General features: G+C 45.8%; 1 protein-coding gene and 1 long non-coding RNA gene across 3 annotated transcripts in view; both read left to right on the forward strand.

Annotated features, from left to right (window-relative positions):
• The window catches only part of LOC125739853 (polymeric immunoglobulin receptor-like), a 187,209-nt gene that overhangs the window by 76,508 nt on the left and 91,867 nt on the right, over nucleotides 1-18,834 (forward strand). The gene's annotated exons all lie outside the window — the stretch shown is intronic.
• LOC125739940 (uncharacterized) lies at nucleotides 16,048-18,262 on the forward strand. 2 transcript variants are annotated; one of them, XR_007397400.1, is made up of 3 exons: nucleotides 16,048-16,154; nucleotides 16,797-16,871; nucleotides 18,160-18,262. It is a non-coding gene; the product is annotated as an uncharacterized LOC125739940 (long non-coding RNA). The 2 variants fall into 2 exon arrangements; XR_007397399.1 differs by having other exon boundaries at nucleotides 16,063-16,154; nucleotides 16,678-16,871.

An 18,834-nucleotide genomic window follows, 5' to 3' on the forward strand; every position in this document is an offset into this window, starting at 1 on the left:
GACAATTTATGGGTTCCACTGATTATGAGAAAGACCTCAGTGTGTATGTTGATGCCTCCATGTCCCACTCTCACCAGTGTGGGGAAACAATTAAAAAGGCCAATAGCATGTTAGGTTACATCTCTAGGTGTGTGGAGTTTAAGTCAAGGGAGGTGATGCTACAATTATATAATTCCTTGGTACTGTAAGACCCCACCCAGATTATTGTGTGCAGGTTTGGTCACCACACCTTAAAAAGGACCTTTGGTTCCTTTTAATTAGAGCTGGATAAAATTTTATCAACTCTGATGTATTAGTTAAGTTCTCCCCAAACGAGTTTGATGGGCCGAATGGCCTCCTCTCATTTGTAAATTTCTTATGTACTGAGCTGACACAAGCTCTATATCATTTGGGTTTTATATTCTTTTTATTGCTTGTTAAATATAATTCAATAAGTTATTCATTTAATATCTGCCAATGGGAGTAATCCCATGAATCCCCGTAAAGGGCTGGGATCGACCCAGGAGATACGGGATACGAGGGAGAAGAGATAAGACTGCATGTCTTCCTTCCACACTCTCAGCAAGCTTACTGCTGAAGCTACTAAATTCCAGAGTACATCTGCGAGTAGAGAGAGAGCTATTCGATTCACGTCGGTGAAGGACCGAGTGCCTGACGAGTCACTTGCTCCGGCTCCAGGACGATCGAGAGAGCAGTCAGATCAGGCCTGCTGCAATTTTTCTTTAGTTTAATTATTTGCCAGCTTAGGTTTTTCAGTGGGTAATAATGGAGTGCGAACTATTGTAGCTACTGTTTACATTGTATATATTTTGTCGTCTTAATTTTAGAATTTATGTAGTAAAGTTCTTAAATTTAACTTCATCGTATTATATTGCGTAGTTGTTAAATAAGGTGACGAAAGTATTTAGGGTGGGCATGTTAGCCCTGCGTTAGTTTTGAAGGGAGCATATAGCCTACAGACAGACACCATAGTGAACTCAGGCCCCCCGTCAAGTGATTGTTAACTGGGGCCCAGCAAAAGGCCTGAAGGGGGCGCTACACCTGTGCTCTCTCATGCTGAGGTCAGTGCACGGAGCCGTCGGGGCCGGGCAGTACGGCGTAAAGAAGATGCTGAGGAAGCTGTGGCAGCGCTTCACCTGGCCGGCTGCCAGCAGGACGCCCAGATGTTCCTGCATTGCTGTGCTGCATGTGCAGCTCAGAGGGGGTCCTAGCTGGCAGTGCCGCTCTGCCCTCCAGCTGTACCTAGGGGGAGCATGTGGGGGTCGATGTCCTGGGCCCCTTTCCCCACGCTGAGGCTGGGAATCACTACATACTTGTGGTCATGGACTACTTCACAAAGTGGGCTGAGGGTCACATGGTTCCAGAGCAGAGTGTGACCTGACCACCATGGCAGAAAACAGCTGTAGGAGCTTTGGGGCTTCAGAGCAGCTGTACAGTGTCCAGGAGAGAAACTTCAAGGTGCTGGTGTTCTATGAGGTCAGCTGGCTGCTAGGGAGCTGGCTGCTGAAGACCCCTGCCCCCCCTCCCCACACACACACCCCCATCAGCAGAGTGACAGGCTGGTGAAGAGGCTGAATCGCATCTCAGCTCCCTAGCAGACAATCCTCGTTGGTGAGCACCAGCATGATTGGGACACTCACCTTCCCCTGGTTCTGTGGACTTATCATGCAGCAGTACAGGAGAGCACTGGCTGTGCCCCAGCTTCCCTCATGTATAGCTGTAGGCTGTGGACCCAGGTAGAGCTGGTGTTTGCCTCACCCCCTGGCCCGGAGCTGCCGGAGACACCAGGACTGGATTATCTGCTCCAGCTCCAGGACCATGTGCGGACCGTGCATGAGCTGGCCAGGTCACATCAGGACATGGTCAGAGACAGACAGAGGTGAGCCTATGACATCCGCTGCTGGGGACAGGTCTCCCAGCCTGGGGACTCTGGGTGTACTGGCCCATCAGGAAAAAGGCATGGTTGCCCAAGCTGGACAGCCACTGGAGGGACCCCCAGGAGGTCCTGAAGTGAATCTCTGAAGCAGGACTGTCATGTTGCATTGAGACCAGCTGGCTCCATACCAACCCTTGGCCCACTTGGAGAAACCATCAGCAGGACCTGGGATGAGTTTCCCAGCAGCAGGAACTGAGGAGGACGGCGGGGAACCTGGGGCCCTGTGGCCACAGAGGGCTCAGTGCTGTCTGGAGCACTGCCAGGACTTTGGGGGGGTACCAGGTTGGGTCCCCCCCAGAAGAGGGGCAGTGTAGCACTGGGGATTCCTGTCGGGCAGCGCAGTGGCGTGCTGGACCGGTGCCAGCAGTGTAAATAGTGTAAATGATGTAAATAGCTCTGTGTATTTACCATGTATTGTTTTGTTATTGTGCTGTACGTTAATGTCAGGTATAGTGTTAATGTTAATTGTTGTAATTATCATTGTTTGGGCCACCATGTGTAGTGAGAGTAGCTGGGACCCTCAGCACAGTGGCCAGTGTCTGTGTGTTGTGAGTATATATGGCATAAATCAGTACCTGTCTGTGACTCTTTATTATCACTGGGATCACCATGTCTGGTATCTGTGCCGCAAAAGGATAATATTCTGCTAAATGAAGTACTGTAACCTACAGTGGACTGACTTTTTATTAATGTGTATGAATGCTGGAAGAGGGAGTGAGAGTTGATCAGCTGGGTAACTTTCATACTGTCCCTGCAGGTGCAAATAACTGAAACCCAGCAATGGAGGTTTCTGCAGGCTAATTTTATTTTAAATGAACATTTAATTATCTATTTCACTTTAATTTTATTAAATACAAAAGTAAATACAAAATTATAAAAAACAAATTTCAATATTCTGCAGCGTAAAGTACTGTAACCTACAGTAGACTGGTACTGACTTCATGAATATGTGTATAAATGGTGTAAGAGGGAGTGAGAGTTAATCAGCTGGTGTGGTGTGGAGATCAGCAGAGGTTCAGCTGTGGGAACATGGGTTTACCTGTCAGTCACTGAGGGTAAGATGTCTGTACTGCAGACCGTAGCCAATGAGATGCACAGTATGTAACATGTCATTCAGGCAGAAGGGAAGGATATTAACACAAACACAAGAGAAAATATTTTAATAAATAGTTGAAACCAGAAGTTTACAAACACTTCAGAAAAAGACACAAAAACTTTTTTTTCTCACTGACGGACATTTAATCAGAGTAAATTTGTTTTAGGTCAGTTAGGTTCAGCAATTTTTATTTTTTATCCTTTTGTCCTTTGCTTTAGATTCATATGGTTATGAAATATATGTGTATAATATTAACATATCTTGCTCATATTCATGACTATTTTATTGTTATGTAAATATCACAGTGTTCCTTCCTAATCTGTGTTCAGGTTCCCCAGGGCTGTCAGTGGACAAACAGGAGGTGACGGGTGTGGAAGGAGACAGTGTCACTGTTCAGTGTCGCTATACAGACAGTTACAATCAGAAGCGGTGGTGTAAGGTCAGGCGCTCCTGTGTATCAAGGTCTTTGGGTTTGGATGGGAGGCCTGTCCTGATCAGGGATGACAAAGTAAAGAAAGTCTTCAGTGTGACAATGAGGGGACTGGAGAGGAAGGACACAGGCTGGTACTGGTGTGATGATGATGGATACTGGCAGATCCCAGTTCATATTACTGTCAGTCTGAGAACTACAACCACAACTAGCACTGAACGTAAGTATTTACCTAAAATATGATTGTGAATCATTTATGTTTAAATTTGCTTAGATAAATAGTAAATGAGCCCAACAGTTTTACGGAATAAGGAAGTCTGTGTGTTTTGAGATAAATGTGTGAGATAATTTTGGGGGGGGGGGGGGGTTGGTTTACAGGGCATTACCAGGACGGATGCAACCGCTGTATGGCTCCCAATCAGCAGAAGGCTCTATATTATACAGCTCTGGAAAACATTAAGATATCACTCCTATATTTTTAAACCGATCAGCTTCTTAAAATCCTGGTTTAATCCTGGATCTGCTGGCAGAAGGTTACACTGCACAGCAGGCTGCTTCCAGGCTCAAAGTTACTAAGACAGCAGTAACAAGAACAAAACAAAGCAGGAGACACTGGGAATGACCAGAAACTACAGTATCCATGTAGAGGGTAGAAGCAGCTTTTTAATGCCAGAGACAACTGTCAGCTTATACGGCTGTGACTCAAAAATCAGAGGATGACCTCATGTGACCTTAAATAACATTAAATGGTGTGAAGTGCAAGGAATAAAGCAAGTAAGAGGCTTTTCATCAATGAGAAATGGGGAAGAGACAGGTTGAAGTTTACCAGAAAAAGTACATTATACACAGACGCTTTCCCATAAACTGAGAAATAAGTGAAACCAAATGTAAAGAGGGCAGAAGGATTTAGACACTGGAGATGCCAGTTTATACATGGAGATGATCTCAGCAGGGAGCTGATTAGAACACATATGTGGATGTTAACCATGTTAACTACACTGAACTTGCTTAAGTTGTTCGAGGATCCTGTGCTGCCTCAGATCAGCTCCATGCTCCCTGTACTGTACTGACCCTAAACTGGATGAACTCTGGACAGAAACACCATTCAATCCAGTACCCCCCCCCCCCCCCCAGCCCTGGTCAGTAAATGATGTGGACCTTGGCTATGTGCCCCTGATGGGGATGATAGCTGAGTGACCCTCCCCTAGAACACACCTGCTTTGTTTTTCTGCGTCTTTCCCTTGTTCTTATGGCAAAATGACAGTCTTGCTGTTTCACCTCCTCACTGTCCTCTTAAACCCATCTCTCTGTGCCATGACTCCTGGTACAAGTGTTACACAAACTGATAATATATAATATTAACCAGAGATACTGTGATGCTGAAAATGTGAATTCAGTTGGTTGTTTTCCCCACAGGTGCTGACAGTGTGTCCTCAGTGGGACGGGTGACTGTACAGAGAGGAGGATCTGTCACCATACCATGTTCCTATGAAGACCGTTATAAAGCACATGTGAAATACTGGTGCAGAGATTATTTTTCTTCAGATCCATGTATTCCCATAGTACGCAGTGACTCTCTACAGAAGAGGAATGAAGTGTCAATCAGAGATGATCCTGACCAGCGAGTCTTCAATGTGACCATGAACAATCTGACAGCTGGGGACTCCGGTTACTACTGGTGTGGTGTGGAGATCAGCAGAGGTTCAGCTGTGGGAACATGGGTTTCCCTGTCAGTCACTGCGGGTAAGATGTCTGTACTGCAGACTGTAGCCAATGAGATGCACAGTATGTAACATGTCATTCAGTCAGAAAGGAAGGACATTAACACAAACACAGGAGACAATGTTTTAATATACAAGAGGAACCAAATTTTAGTTTTGATCAACACCATAAATGACACTTGGGAGAAATAACAATGAATGTGCTACTTCAGAGGGTTTAATATGAGAAGCAATAATCTTTGGTATAGTTTTAAGTGAATGTTAAATTCATAAAAGCATAAATATATAAATAAACATACTGTAAAAGAGCCTCAGTTGGGCTGTCGGTTACTGTTGTTGGCATATAAATGTAAATTTAAATAACTGTAAGCAAGCAAAAGGTTATTGCAGGCTAATTCTATACTAAATAATCAGTGATAGTAAGTACAACATTTAATCAAAACAAATTGTTGCACTGGGGCCCATCGGACAGCAAGGTCGCATGTTGGGCTGGTGCCATCAGTGTAAATAGTGTAAATAGCTCTGTGTATTTACCATGTATTGTGTTGTGTGTCTGTTGTGAGTATGACTGGCAGACATCAGGAAACCCCATCTTTGTAGCCTTCCTGTGCTTATCTGTGACTCTGGTACCTGAACCACACTGGTGTCCGACATGAGGATAAAGGTGACAGAGCTCAGCAGGGAGCAGCATGACGTGGGACACGGCCGATCGCAGTGAAGACCCCCCTAAAGCTGCCCCGGTACAGTGGGTAATTGCCCCTGGAATCCTCCCTCGTACAGGTCCGGCTGGTGGCACGGCCCAATCACTGGTCCCCCAAGATGGGGGGCACCTGCTGATGCCACTGGAAGAGGAGGCACTGCGAGCTCTATTAAGCAGAGCCCTACCCCTACAGCTGATCTGCACCCATCGTGCGCATGGCCATGGGGGAGGGGCAGCTGACAGTTACGCTGACAGGACAGTTGGTGGTACAAGAGGTCTGACTAGCCAGCACTGCTGACCCCTGTGTCATCAGACTGGACTTACTAGTACAGCTAGGGGCCGTCATCGATCTGCTGGGGGCAGCCATCTGCTTTGGGTACAGATGTGGGGGTCCTCCAGTATGAGAGCAGTGGCCAGCAGCGGCCAGGGATAGCGATGGGGGAAGAGAGGAGGAGAGCCGTCCACCCGGTGGGGGGAAAAGATCTGCCCACAGCTCCTGAGGGAAAGTCTCCACCAGCCACACGACTGCAACTCCAGTCCAAACTGTGCTGAACGGCAGCACCACAGCAGGACCGTCTCCATAGACAGTGCAGGCTGTGCAGCAACTGTGGCAGTACAGCAATCAGCCCTGTTCACCCATCTGCATCTGCACCAACTGCTTCTGTTGAAACTGCAAGTGTCTGAGCAGCAGATCCAAGAAATGACACACAGGAGTCATCAAGCCTTCCCACAGTCCGTAAGCGGCACAGGCAGACCTTGTCACCAACAAGGACGGGTCATGTTGCTTTTGCTTCAACTATCAACCATTGAATGAGGTGACAAGGAGGAACTCTTATGTGCTTCCATGCATCACTGGGTCAACATGGTTCAGCTCCTTAGACCTCTGGAGTGGCTACTGGCAGGTCGAACTGTCCCCAGTTAACCACCCTAAGACCGTGTTCACCATCGGTCACAGGCTATGACACTTCTGGTCAGTTTCATTCAGCTCCTGTAACAGCCTGGCCACCTTCGAGAGGCTAATGGCGGCGAATGTCCCAGCTCACCTGGACCTAATGCATCATCAACACTGTTGATCTTCTGCTCCACGCCGCTGATTTTGCCTGGACATTGCAGAACTTAAAGACAGTGTTTGCAGGGACCCTCTGCGCAGGGTTGTGGCTGAACCCCCGGAAGTGCTCCCTCTTCCAGTGCATGATGCTCTTCCAGGGCCACATCATCAGAGGGAGGGCGTGGCCACCGACCCGCAGAAGCAGCTGTGTGAGACTGGCCCCCTGCACAGACTGTAGCAGAGCTGCACAGCTTCCTGGGGTTAGTGTCATATTACCAACACTTTGTAAGGACTTCGCCAGCATAGCAAACACAATGCACCGTCTACAGAAAAGGGAAGTGGCTTTGTGTGGACAGATGTGCGTGGATTTGCGTGTGCCTGGCAGCTCTTTCCGTGGAGGACATTGAAGACATCTACCTATTCGGACCCATTATTACAGGTATTATGCTGATTGGATTAGGCATTGCCCTGGTTTATCAAAGATTGAAGAAGACGGTGACAGCCGCTCAAAGCCCCACTAGGCTGGCCGGAATGATTGATGGAGTGGGCAGAGCTGTTAGCACTCAGACTGTGAAACTGGATAACATCATGGAGAAGCTCACAGCTTTGCAAAACTTATTGGATGGCAGAGACCAGCGTGGACATTAGTGGAGCTGGAAATTACAGCTTCTCGTACGGAAACCCAAACAACCCTATTCTATCAGGTTTTGGCTCCCCCCAATCAGCACTGGCCTCGGCCAAGGCCGCTGCTGAACTAACAACTCCCCCTGAAGAACAAGGCAGTGAGACTCTCTTGCATTCCTCTCCCCCGATCCCAAGGACTTACCGCACCCTCCCCCCATCCCACGCCTTCGCCGCTTCATACCCCCAGCGTGAACAGGCGGGTCTGTTGACCAGCGCCTCCATGGCTGCAGGACCGGATGGCTGTCTGTCTCTGCTGGACTACCTCCACCACCCCTTTTCCCTCACCCGTTGCAAGTCGTGTCATTTTTATGTTGTAAGGTGTAGTGCCATCATGTGCTTATGTTGCTGAGGTGTTTTTTTCGGTTCCCACAATGTCCTCCCCACTGGAGTACAGCCTGGGGGCTGTTTTTTTTATTATTCTCCTCCTCTCTCCTCATGTTATTCTGTTTCTTTTCTTCTCTCTTCCCCTGTCTCCCGACCGGTCTACCCCCTACTGTGATGTTTGTGTATATGTATGGTCGGGCTGATGGCCAGTTTTTTCGCTGGTACTAGTGACTAGTCACATGGTATATTGCAACAGCAATAAAGTGTTTCATCAAATCAAATCAAAATCAAATCAAATGCCTGAGCCGCGGCTTTTAACCAGCTCTGTGTGACGCTCACCGATGTCCCCATGCTAGAGTACCTGGACCCTCATCTCCTTTTCATTCTGGACATGGACACTAGCAACGAGGGGCTGGGTGCTGTGCAATCACAGGTAGGACCGTGAAGGGAGCTTCTATCTAGGCCGGCAAGAACTTCCGTCTGTACCTCAGTGGCCAGTGGTTCTGGTTGTAGAAGGACCACAAATCACTTGGGTGGCTCCTGAGTTTCTGGCACTCAGAAGGACAGCTGGTCTGTTGGTTGGAGGTAATGGCAGAGTTTGACTTTGAGGTCCAACATCACCCTGGGAAGCTATATGGAAACCTGGACATTCTGTCTCACTGACCCTGCAGCAGCTCACAGTGCAGGACAACCAGGCCACCACCAAGACTTCATTTGCCAGCAGATCATCACAGAGCAGCAGAGCAGCCCCATGCTGACCAGGGTGAGGGAGCAGCTGGATGAAGGAGGATGACTGGGTTGGGAGGCGATATCAGCCTCCGGTCCAGAGAACAAGGCCTACCACACCCAGTGGGGCACCGTGGAGGAACACGAGGGCCTGCTGTTAAGCCGCAGCTGATCGCTGGACGGTGCAGGGGAGCAGCTGCTGGTGCCCCAGAGCCTGTGTAACCCAGTGTCTGGTTCTTTTGTTTAGGTAAAGTGTATATGATTAATCTTATTTGTATAATTTTGGGAGGATGTAGCAGATACTGAACTAGCAGCACAGAGGCTACAACGTGATTTTGAATTAATTAGTGGATGGACAGATAGCTAGTAGCTGAAATTTAACGTAGATAAATGTAAGGTAATTCATGCAGGGAGCAGAAATATAAAGTACAGACAATTTATGGGTTCCACTGAAATAAAGGTAGCTGATTATGAGAAACACTTCAGTGTGTATGTTGATGCCTCCATGTCCCATTCTCACCAGTGTGGGGAAACAATTAAAAAGGCCAATAGCATGTTAGGTTACATCTCTAGGTGTGTGGAGTTTAAGTCAAGGGAGGTGATGCTACAATTATACAATTCCTTGGTACTGTAAGACCCCACCTAGAATATTGTGTGCAGGTTTGGTCACCTTACCTTAAAAAGGACATTGCTGCCTTAGAAAGGGTGCAGCGTAGGACTACGAGAATGATTCCTGGACTTAGAGGAATGTCTTATGATGAGAGGTTAGCTGAGCTGAATCTGTTCAGCTTCGAGGAAAGGAGACTAAGGGGGGACATGATCCAGGTATATAAGATTCTAATAGGTCTGGATGCTGTTTAACCAAATATCTACTTCAGTATTATCCATAGGTGGAAATTAGCGGGAAAACATTTTAGAATGGATTTGAGAAAGCACTTCTTCACAGAGCGTGTAGTTAGAGTATGGGATAGTCTTACTGTTAGTGTAGTGCAAGCTAAAACCCTGGGTTCCTTTAAATTAGACCTGGATAAAATTTTAACAACTCTGATGTATTAGTTAAGTTCTCCCCAAACGAGCTTGATGGGCCGAATGGCTTCCTCTCGTTTCTAAATTTCTTATGTACTGATCTCTCACATGCTCTGCATCATTTGTGTTTGGGCTGGGATGAAGAAGGAGGGCTGGGATCGACCCAGGAGATACGGGATACGTGGGAGAAGTGATAAGACTGCATGTCTTCCTTCCACACTCTCAGCAAGCTTACTGCTGAAGCTACTAAATTCCAGAGTACATCTACAGGTAGAGAGAGAGCTATTCGATTCATGGCGGTGAAGGACCGAGTGCCTGACGAGTCACTTGCTACGGCTCCTGAGATCAGCCAGATCAGGCTGCAATTTTAGGTTTTTCAGTGGGCAATAATGGAGTGCAAACTATTATAAATACTGTTTACATTGAATATATTTTATTAATATTTTGTCTTAATATTAGCTTTTACGTAGTAAAGTTCTTAAATTTAACTGCATAATTTTAGATTGTGTAGTTGTTGAATAAGGTGACTAAAGTATTTAGGGTGGGCATGTTAGCCCTGGGTTAGTTTTGAAGGGAACATATAGCCTACAGACAGACACCATAGTGAACTCAGGGCCCCCGTCAAGTGATTGTTAACTGGGGCCCAGCAAAAGGCCTGAAGGGGGCGCTACACCTGTGCTCTCTCATGCTGAGGTCAGTGCACGGAGCCGTCGGGGCCGGGCAGTACGGCGTAAAGAAGATGCTGAGGAAGCTGTGGCAGCGCTTCACCTGGCCGGCTGCCAGCAGGACGCCCAGATGTTCCTGCATTGCTGTGCTGCATGTGCGGCTCAGAGGGGTCCTAGCTGGCAGTGCCGCTCTGCCCTCCAGCTGTACCTAGGGGAGCATGTGGGGGTCGATGTCCTGGGCCCCTTTCCCCACACTGAGGCTGGGAATCACTACATTCTCGTGGTCATGGACTACTTCACAACGTGCACTGAGGGTTACATGGTTCCAGAGCAGAGTGTGACCTGACCACCATGGCAGAAAACAGCTCTAGGAGCTTTGGGGCTTCAGAACAGCTGTACAGTGTCCAGGAGAAAAACTTCAAGGTGCTGGTGTTCTGTGAGGTCAGCTGGCTGCTAGGGAGCTGGCTGCTGAAGACCCCTGCCCCCCCTCCCCACACACACACCCCCATCAGCAGAGTGACAGGCTGGTGAAGAGGCTGAATCGCATCTCAGCTCCCTAGCAGACAATCCTCGTTGGTGAGCACCAGCATGATTGGGACACTCACCTTCCCCTGGTTCTGTGGACTTATCATGCAGCAGTACAGGAGAGCACTGGCTGTGCCCCAGCTTCCCTCATGTATAGCTGTAGGCTGTGGACCCAGGTAGAGCTGGTGTTTGCCTCACCCCCTGGACCAGAGCTGCCGGAGACACCAGGACTGGATTATCTGCTCCAGCTCCAGGACCATGTGCGGACCGTGCATGAGCTGGCCAGGTCACATCAGGACATGGGCAGAGACAGACAGAGGTGAGCCTATGACATCCACTGCTGGGGACAGGTCTCCCAGCCTGGGGACTCTGGGTGTACTGGCCCATCAGGAAAAAGGGGTGGTTGCCCAAGCTGGACAGCCACTGGAGGGACCCCCAGGAGGTCCTGAAGTGAATCTCCGAAGCAGGACTGTCATGTTGCATTGAGACCAGCTGGCTCCATACCAACCCTTGGCCCACTTGGAGAAACCATCAGCAGGACCTGGGATGAGTTTCCCAGCAGCAGGAACTGAGGAGGACGGTGGGGAACCTGGGGCCCTGTGGCCACAGAGGGCTCAGTGCTATCTGGAGCACTGCCAGGACTTTGGGGGGGGTACCAGGTTGGGTCCCTCCCAGAAGGGGGGCAGTGTAGCACTGGGGATTCCTGTCGGGCAGGGCAGTGGCGTACTGGACCGGTGCCAGCAGTGTAAATAGTGTGAATAATGTAAAAAGCTCTGTGTATTTATCATGTATTGTGGTTGTTTTTGTGCTGTATGTTAATGTCAGGTATAGTATTAATGTTAATTGTTGCAGTTATCATTGTTTGGGCCACCATGTGTAGTGAGAGTAGCTGGGACCCTCAGCACAGTGGCCAGTGTCTGTGTGTTGTGAGCATATATGGCAAAAATCAGTACCTGTCTGACAATCTTTTGAAAACCGATCAGCTCTTTATGAAAAGCTTTGCAGTTACATTTTATACTTTTTACCAGTAATATTACATTTATTTCACACCCAAGTAATATGTGCATTTAGGGGGGGCACAGGGGTGGCCATGCATGCATGCATGCTGTTAATTGGTGCATGCATGCATGCATGATGTTAATTGGTGACGTAAATATATGAACTTAAATGTGTAAGCTGGCAAATGAGGTTTCTGCAGGCTAATTTTCTGCTGAATGATCAGTTCAGTTAATCATTCATTACACTGTTTTGTTTTTTACCAATACAGTGATAGTAAACAGAACATTTATTAAAAACAAATTTTAATATTCTGCAGAGTGAAGTACTGCAGCCTACAGTAGACTGATACTGACTTCATGAATGACTTCATGAATATGTGTATAAATGGTGTAAGAGGGAGTGAGAGTTAATCAGCTGGGTAATTTTCATACTGTCCCTGCAGGTGTGTCCACACTGAACACGGTGACTGTACAGAGAGGAGGATCTGTCACCATCCCATGTTTCTATGACAACATGTATCAACAACATGTGAAATACTGGTGCAGAGGGAGTGACTGGAGTTCATGTACTCCCATAGTATGCACTGACTCTACACAGATAAGTGGTGAAGTGTCAATCAGAGATGATCCTGACCAGCGAGTCTTCAATGTGACCATGAACAAGCTGACAACTGTGGACTCTGGTTCCTACTGGTGTGGTGTGGAGATCAGCGGAGGTGCAGCTGTGGGAACACGGGTTTACCTGTCAGTCACTGAGGGTAAGATGTCTGTACTGCAGACTGTAGCCAATGAGATGCTCAGTATATAACATGTTATTCAGTCAGAGAAGAAGGACATTAACGCGGAAAATGTTTTCAATATCAATTTTATGAAACTTAATTTACTGTCAGTTACGTATGTTTGATGGCTATAATTTCAAGTGTTCGTATGAATGTACAGGAAAATTAACTTGCATATCAACATTACTTCTAAGGGAGACATCCCATAATACAGCCTGATGACCTCATCAGATACGAGTTCTGCTCTTTATCAAATACATGAGTGTCTGATCTGCATGTTACACCTTGCAGCTGTACAGAGGCCTCAGGATTCACATATTTCTAGTTTATGACACATTTGTATAATATGACAAATATTACAGATCTGACTATTTTCTCAGTCAGACACCCAGTCAGATGTCTTTCATAAAACATCACAGGCATCAGCTTACAGGAAACAGACAGACAGACATATTCATCTTACAGCCATTTACGATGTGTGCAATGTTTGGAAAACGTTACATGTAGGTTTTTACCGTCATACATCAAAAACTTAATTCCCTTCAGATTTCAGACATTTGTAGGGATTAATTGTTACTAAAGGTGTACAGACTGGGTGATGGTCTGCAGGTAGTTTCTAACTGCAGCAAAGGCCAGTGTTACAGTTACACTCTGTAATAACTGATCCAGTTCCATCATAAATACATTATGATATATTAATAACATCTCAAATCTCAACTGCCCACTATCAGGGCCCTGGTATTTTGCTCACAACCCTAATTTATTACTCTGCATCAAAACAGATATTTAATTGAATAATTTTGGTTATTCTTTTTCAGTTTTAGAAATGACCTTTCACAGTCTATACTGGCTGACAGAACAGGGCAGGGGTGCTGTAAAGGGGGGGGGGGGGTAGAGTTAGGATGATTTCATGGATCCCCAATTGATGGGGCGCTAAGAAAATAGGAACATGATTGGATTGGTCCGGGCTGGGGACCCAATCTGATATGCTTTCAGGGGCCCAAAATCTGTAGTGGCCCCCGCAAAGAGGGATGTTTATATTTTATGTAACAATCCTTTCTCTTGTTTCCACTGCTGTCCATTCTTGGCAGATGATGAAGAAGGAGGGAATAATGAAAAACAGAGGTAAGCATCCAGCAGCACTTACAGCAGTGTGGTGTCCAGCTATGAGCGTCTCCCTGATCACACAGTGATGGGAAACTTCTGTTATTTTATGGGAATATTGATTTTCTTTTATTCCTTAATTATAATTTCCCTGTGATGGCATCACATCCAGGTTGAGCCCCTGCTTTGTGCCCTACTGTATGGCAGTTGTGCCTAACTGGCAGTTAAAATTCTGTAGCTATTTTCATATTATTTGTTAATGTCTCCTGTTACTCACATGTATCCTGTGTAACAGTACAGATTTGGCTGTACCATGTTGTTATAAAGCATATCAGACTTTACTGTTCAAATCCAGCCTCTTATTCAGCTCTCTGGTCCAGCTTTCTCTGTATGTAGGACTGGGCTTATTGGTGCTGCTGTTCATGCTTATAATTCTATCAGAATAGATTCACTGCACTGTTCTTCAGATTAAAATGTGTTACGTGTGACTGACAGACACACTGATGTATTATATGTCTGACAGGTGGGAGCAGGTTCTGGATGCTGTACTGAAAGCTGGGACTGGTGTGTTTTATCTGATCTGCACCATCATCGCCATTCAGCTGCACTGGAGCTCCTGTAGAAAGAGGGGATCCAATCAGAGAGAAGCAGAGGGAGGAGCCAAAACAAACCACGGGTCTTAAGAAATTCTAATTAAATATACAAGCTTGTTTATCCTGATAAAATGAGGCCTACAGCCTCTATTAGCTCATATACTGTAAATGAACAAACCTTAAGGCTGTATCAGCAGGGTCATGCTGTGCTTGTATGAAATGTGTCTTCACATACGTAGCTCTGTTAATGTTTTAGCCATTTTTTGTGCATGAATCTCAATGTTGCAGAGGAATCTGGGGGGGGGGGGGGGGACCTTTGTGGAGCAGAACGAGTCAGAAGAGCAGGAAAATTAATGGTTATGATAACTGCAGTGAGGCCTCTCTCACACGGCCCTGCTCAGTCTGTCCAGTCATACCATGAGAGTCAGTGGAATATAGAGAGGTTGGTCTGCAGTGTTGGATTACCTGATGGGAACCAGTAGAGCCAGTGCTTTGTACGACCAATAGCCTTTGCTTCACATGCGCTTTGCTGCCACCTGCTGGTTAACTGTAGTATAAGTGTTAATAATAATTTACTCATTAGTGAAAGTAAAATTATTTGTTCTGATTTAATAAATGATTGATATAGATATGGTTTACCGTGCATTTTGTATTTTCTGGGATTATTAAAATGATTAAAAAGAAGAATTTTTCAAGCTTAAAGTGAATGTTTTTGTGGTTTTCGGGTAACTTTTCCATGCCAGAGCCACCAGTCAGTGACCCTGTCAGAGAGTGATGTAACACAGAGCTGTCAATACCTGTCCCTGTTTTTTTGTCCAGCTGGTGTCGCTGGTCATTCCACTTTCTGTTCCCCTAGTCTATTATGCTTCACAGGTCCTAGTGTGTTCCACTGCTGTCTGGGCTGCTGTGTGGCTGAATGGGCTGAATGTTTAGCAGAAAACCAAGCATTTTCTCTGCCATGGATTTGAGGCTCTCCAGAGGCCAGCTTCACTTTGAAATTTTGAGTTTTTGTTTTTTTCCCATTGTTACCTTGCATTCTGGTTGTCTCTGTATTGGTTCTTGTTTCTGTACCTGTGTCTGGTTATCCTTGTGTGCACCTACAGTTGTACAGTAGGATCACACACGCACATACAACAGGGCTGAGATTCCAGGGCGCCTGAGGCAAGGACCAGCCTGGTATGAGAGGTACTCAATGGCCAAGGCACAAAAGGGGGGTTAGTGATCTCACACATACACACACACACCCACACACAGATAACAAGGGAGGCCAGCATTCTAACTTTTATGCCCCAAAAATTTAGCGACCTACGGACAGCAGAGTGGACCTGAAGGACAGGGGTCCCTTGACTTAGCACACATCCTCCTCCCCGTCCATCCTGCCTTACATACCATGAACTCACCCAAGACCCCAAAGAAAGTTTCTTTTAGTTGCTTTTATATACCCTGTATATTTGTTTACTCATGACTACTAGAATTTAGTGATTAATTGTCATTGTTGACACACCACAGCACACAGTGCACAACGAGGAAACGGGTCCTCTGCATTTAACCCATATGTGACCTCGTGATGTAGTAGGGGGCAGCTAATACGCTCAGTGCACGTCACAGTTCCGGGTTGGTTTATACCAGCTGATTAACTTCCGGTTACACCGGCGCGACAGACATGGCTCTTCAAGACGGAACTCGTCTGGCAGTCAATGATGTGGACAGACTTGTCAGGACATCATGCCCCACTCCCTCCAGCAAACGGGAAAAGGAATTTAAGATGTATATCGGCAGCAACATCGACAATTATGAGGGTAAGTCGTTACGCTGAAATGTTACGTCGTAGCAGCTAGCGTTACAATGCTATCGTTTAGATGGCTAAAGTAAAATGCAGCTGTTTTGTTTGAATATGACCGACAGACTTGTTAGCTAACTTTCGATTGTGAGTTGGTGTGTTTTCTTTCATGCAGATACTATCAAGATACTGTATAAAAATGTAACGTTACTGTCTCAAATTGTGTGCTCACCGTCCTTCCTCCCAGTGTCAATGATAAACAAGGTGACAGGAGAGCTCAGCGTGAGGGCAGTCTGTCATAGATCGATGAGGAAAAGTGAAAAGCCACACGACTTGAGAGCAGGGTCATTATTAGGGCAATGATTAGGCAAGCTGATAAAGTGCTTGTCAGCTTAAAAGTAATATTATCCAAGCAAAATATATGATATTTCTATGAATTAATATATTTTCTCTGTTAGCCTCATATAGAATTCAGTATAATTGTTCTTATTAATGCTATAGCTGTAAAGCAATATCTCATCCAAGCTTCTTTTTCTCCCTAGATAGTATTAAATCACTCAAAACCTGATGTTTTGGTGAGCACCCATTGTTCCTGTGTGGGGGCTGTGCCTCATGCAATCATTTGGTTGCCCTTCTTTATCAGACTGCTCATTATTCGCAGCTAAACATCCCTGCTGCATCCCCAGTACACAGCTGCACAGACCCTGAGCAGTTCTGGCATAAACCAAGGACACTGGTATGTCATTTAACATGTCAACTGTATACATTATAGCTATTGTTATGCCATGTTGGGTGTTAGGCTGGGCCCAGGTGGAGAAATGGAGATTCGAAATCCCAGAAATTCCACAACAGACTGTGTAAGGTGACATTATCTTAACTTTGTTTCTCAGTGTAGTTTTTACATGTAACCCGTTTTACATATGTTCTGGCAGAAGTTTGCTATAGTGATAATAATATACAGTATATATACAGTATTAGAGGTGCGACGGTACTGGTATCCCACAGTACGGTACGTACCTTGGTATTTGGGTCACGGTTTTGGTTCAGTTTAAACACAACAAAACAAAAAATAAACTGCCTCTTATTTGCGTATAAAATATGTAGAAATGTATAACTAGTATAATAGTATAAATGGATAATAGATGTAGAAATCTCAAACTTACAAAATGTTAAAGTGCCTCTTAAAGTGCTCTAAACACAACACAGTAATCAGAGTGAACATACTTTCAGAATCGGCTACATTCACTATGTAAAGTGCACTATCATTCATTACCATTGTGGGCATGAGGTATTTATTCCTCTGCTATTATCAGATTCTTCTGTAAGAAGATAAGCCTGTCAACATTGCCAGCTGCAAGTCGAGAGCAACTTGCACTTACAATGTCCCCTGCAGTGCAGAAAATTCTCTCACTTGCAGCAGAAGTTCCTGGGACACAGAGGTGACGTCGTGCAACTTTTGCGACATGGGGGAACTTGCTCTCATTTGCCCCCCACCACATGAAAGGATCAGCATCTACATTAATAGAGTCTGCTAACCTGTATGACTTCACACTCAACTACCTGGGAAAGGGGAATAACCTGTTCATGTCTTTTGTAAACCTCTCCAAATATCTCTGCCATGGCTGTCTTCTTCTTTAAAGGGGGGGTGATAGCTCTTGTCCCTCTGTGGAAGGCCCTGACTCTGCTTGGCTCTGCAAGAACAATGACAAATATTTAATATATATTAAAAGCCATAAATGTCTACTGCTTTTTTGTGTTCTATCGTATTGACAGGTATGTACATGTATGTATGGTGAATAATTTATATGCATTTTTTACAATACAAAATTAATAATTAAATTTGCAATCAAAAAATCACACAAAACATGATAATCAAATAATACCTGTGGTTCATGTTCCAGGATTTCTGTGGCGAGATCCTTGTAGGGTTCATCAAGAGAAGGCAGGGATTTAAACCTGGGATCCAGGGCTGTAGCCTTTTGGAGGTACTTCTGAAGATCAGGATCTGTGTACCTTTATTCCAGGTCCCGTCCAATGGCTACTTTGGCTTCTTTGATTGCTGTACTGTCTTCATCTCCTGGTGTCATGGATTTGACAATCATTTCCTTCAGAGGGAGGATCATTGATATGGTGGGTTTGTTTCACTGCTCATGAGAGTTGTCACAGTTTTCAGTAGTTTGAGTACTTCAATGAGTTGTTCTGCCATGTCCTCGTTCACGTGATTCCTCAGGTTTTTGTCCATTGTTAATGCAGAATAGATGGCAGGCTGCTGTTCTGCATATCGTGCCAACATGTCATGTGCTTGTGTTCCTCCGAGTTGTAACATCGTGAATTAAATTGTGCTTAGGAAGATTTAACATCTCTGGTTTCACAGTCAGTGCCTGGTGGGCTGTGGTGCTTTTGTGGAAAAAGGTGACAACATTCATAACTTTCCCAAGGAGGCGGGACACCCCATTGATTGACAGTGCTTTCTTGGCTGCGAGGTTTACAGTGTGAGCAAAGCAGCCCATATCTGGTCCCAGTCCGTCTGTTTCATTGACTGCATTCATAATATTTGCTGCGTTATCTGTGGAAACTGGTATGGTCATATTGGGCTGCTCCAGCTTCCAATCAGTCACTACATTTCTCAATTCCTCTGCCAAGTGTGCAATTGCGTGGCTTTCACACAGGGGACGAGTCTGCAGTACTGCGCTCTTCAT

This window comes from Brienomyrus brachyistius, chromosome 4, assembly GCF_023856365.1.
Source record: "Brienomyrus brachyistius isolate T26 chromosome 4, BBRACH_0.4, whole genome shotgun sequence".
Classification (NCBI taxonomy): Eukaryota; Metazoa; Chordata; class Actinopteri; order Osteoglossiformes; family Mormyridae; genus Brienomyrus; species Brienomyrus brachyistius.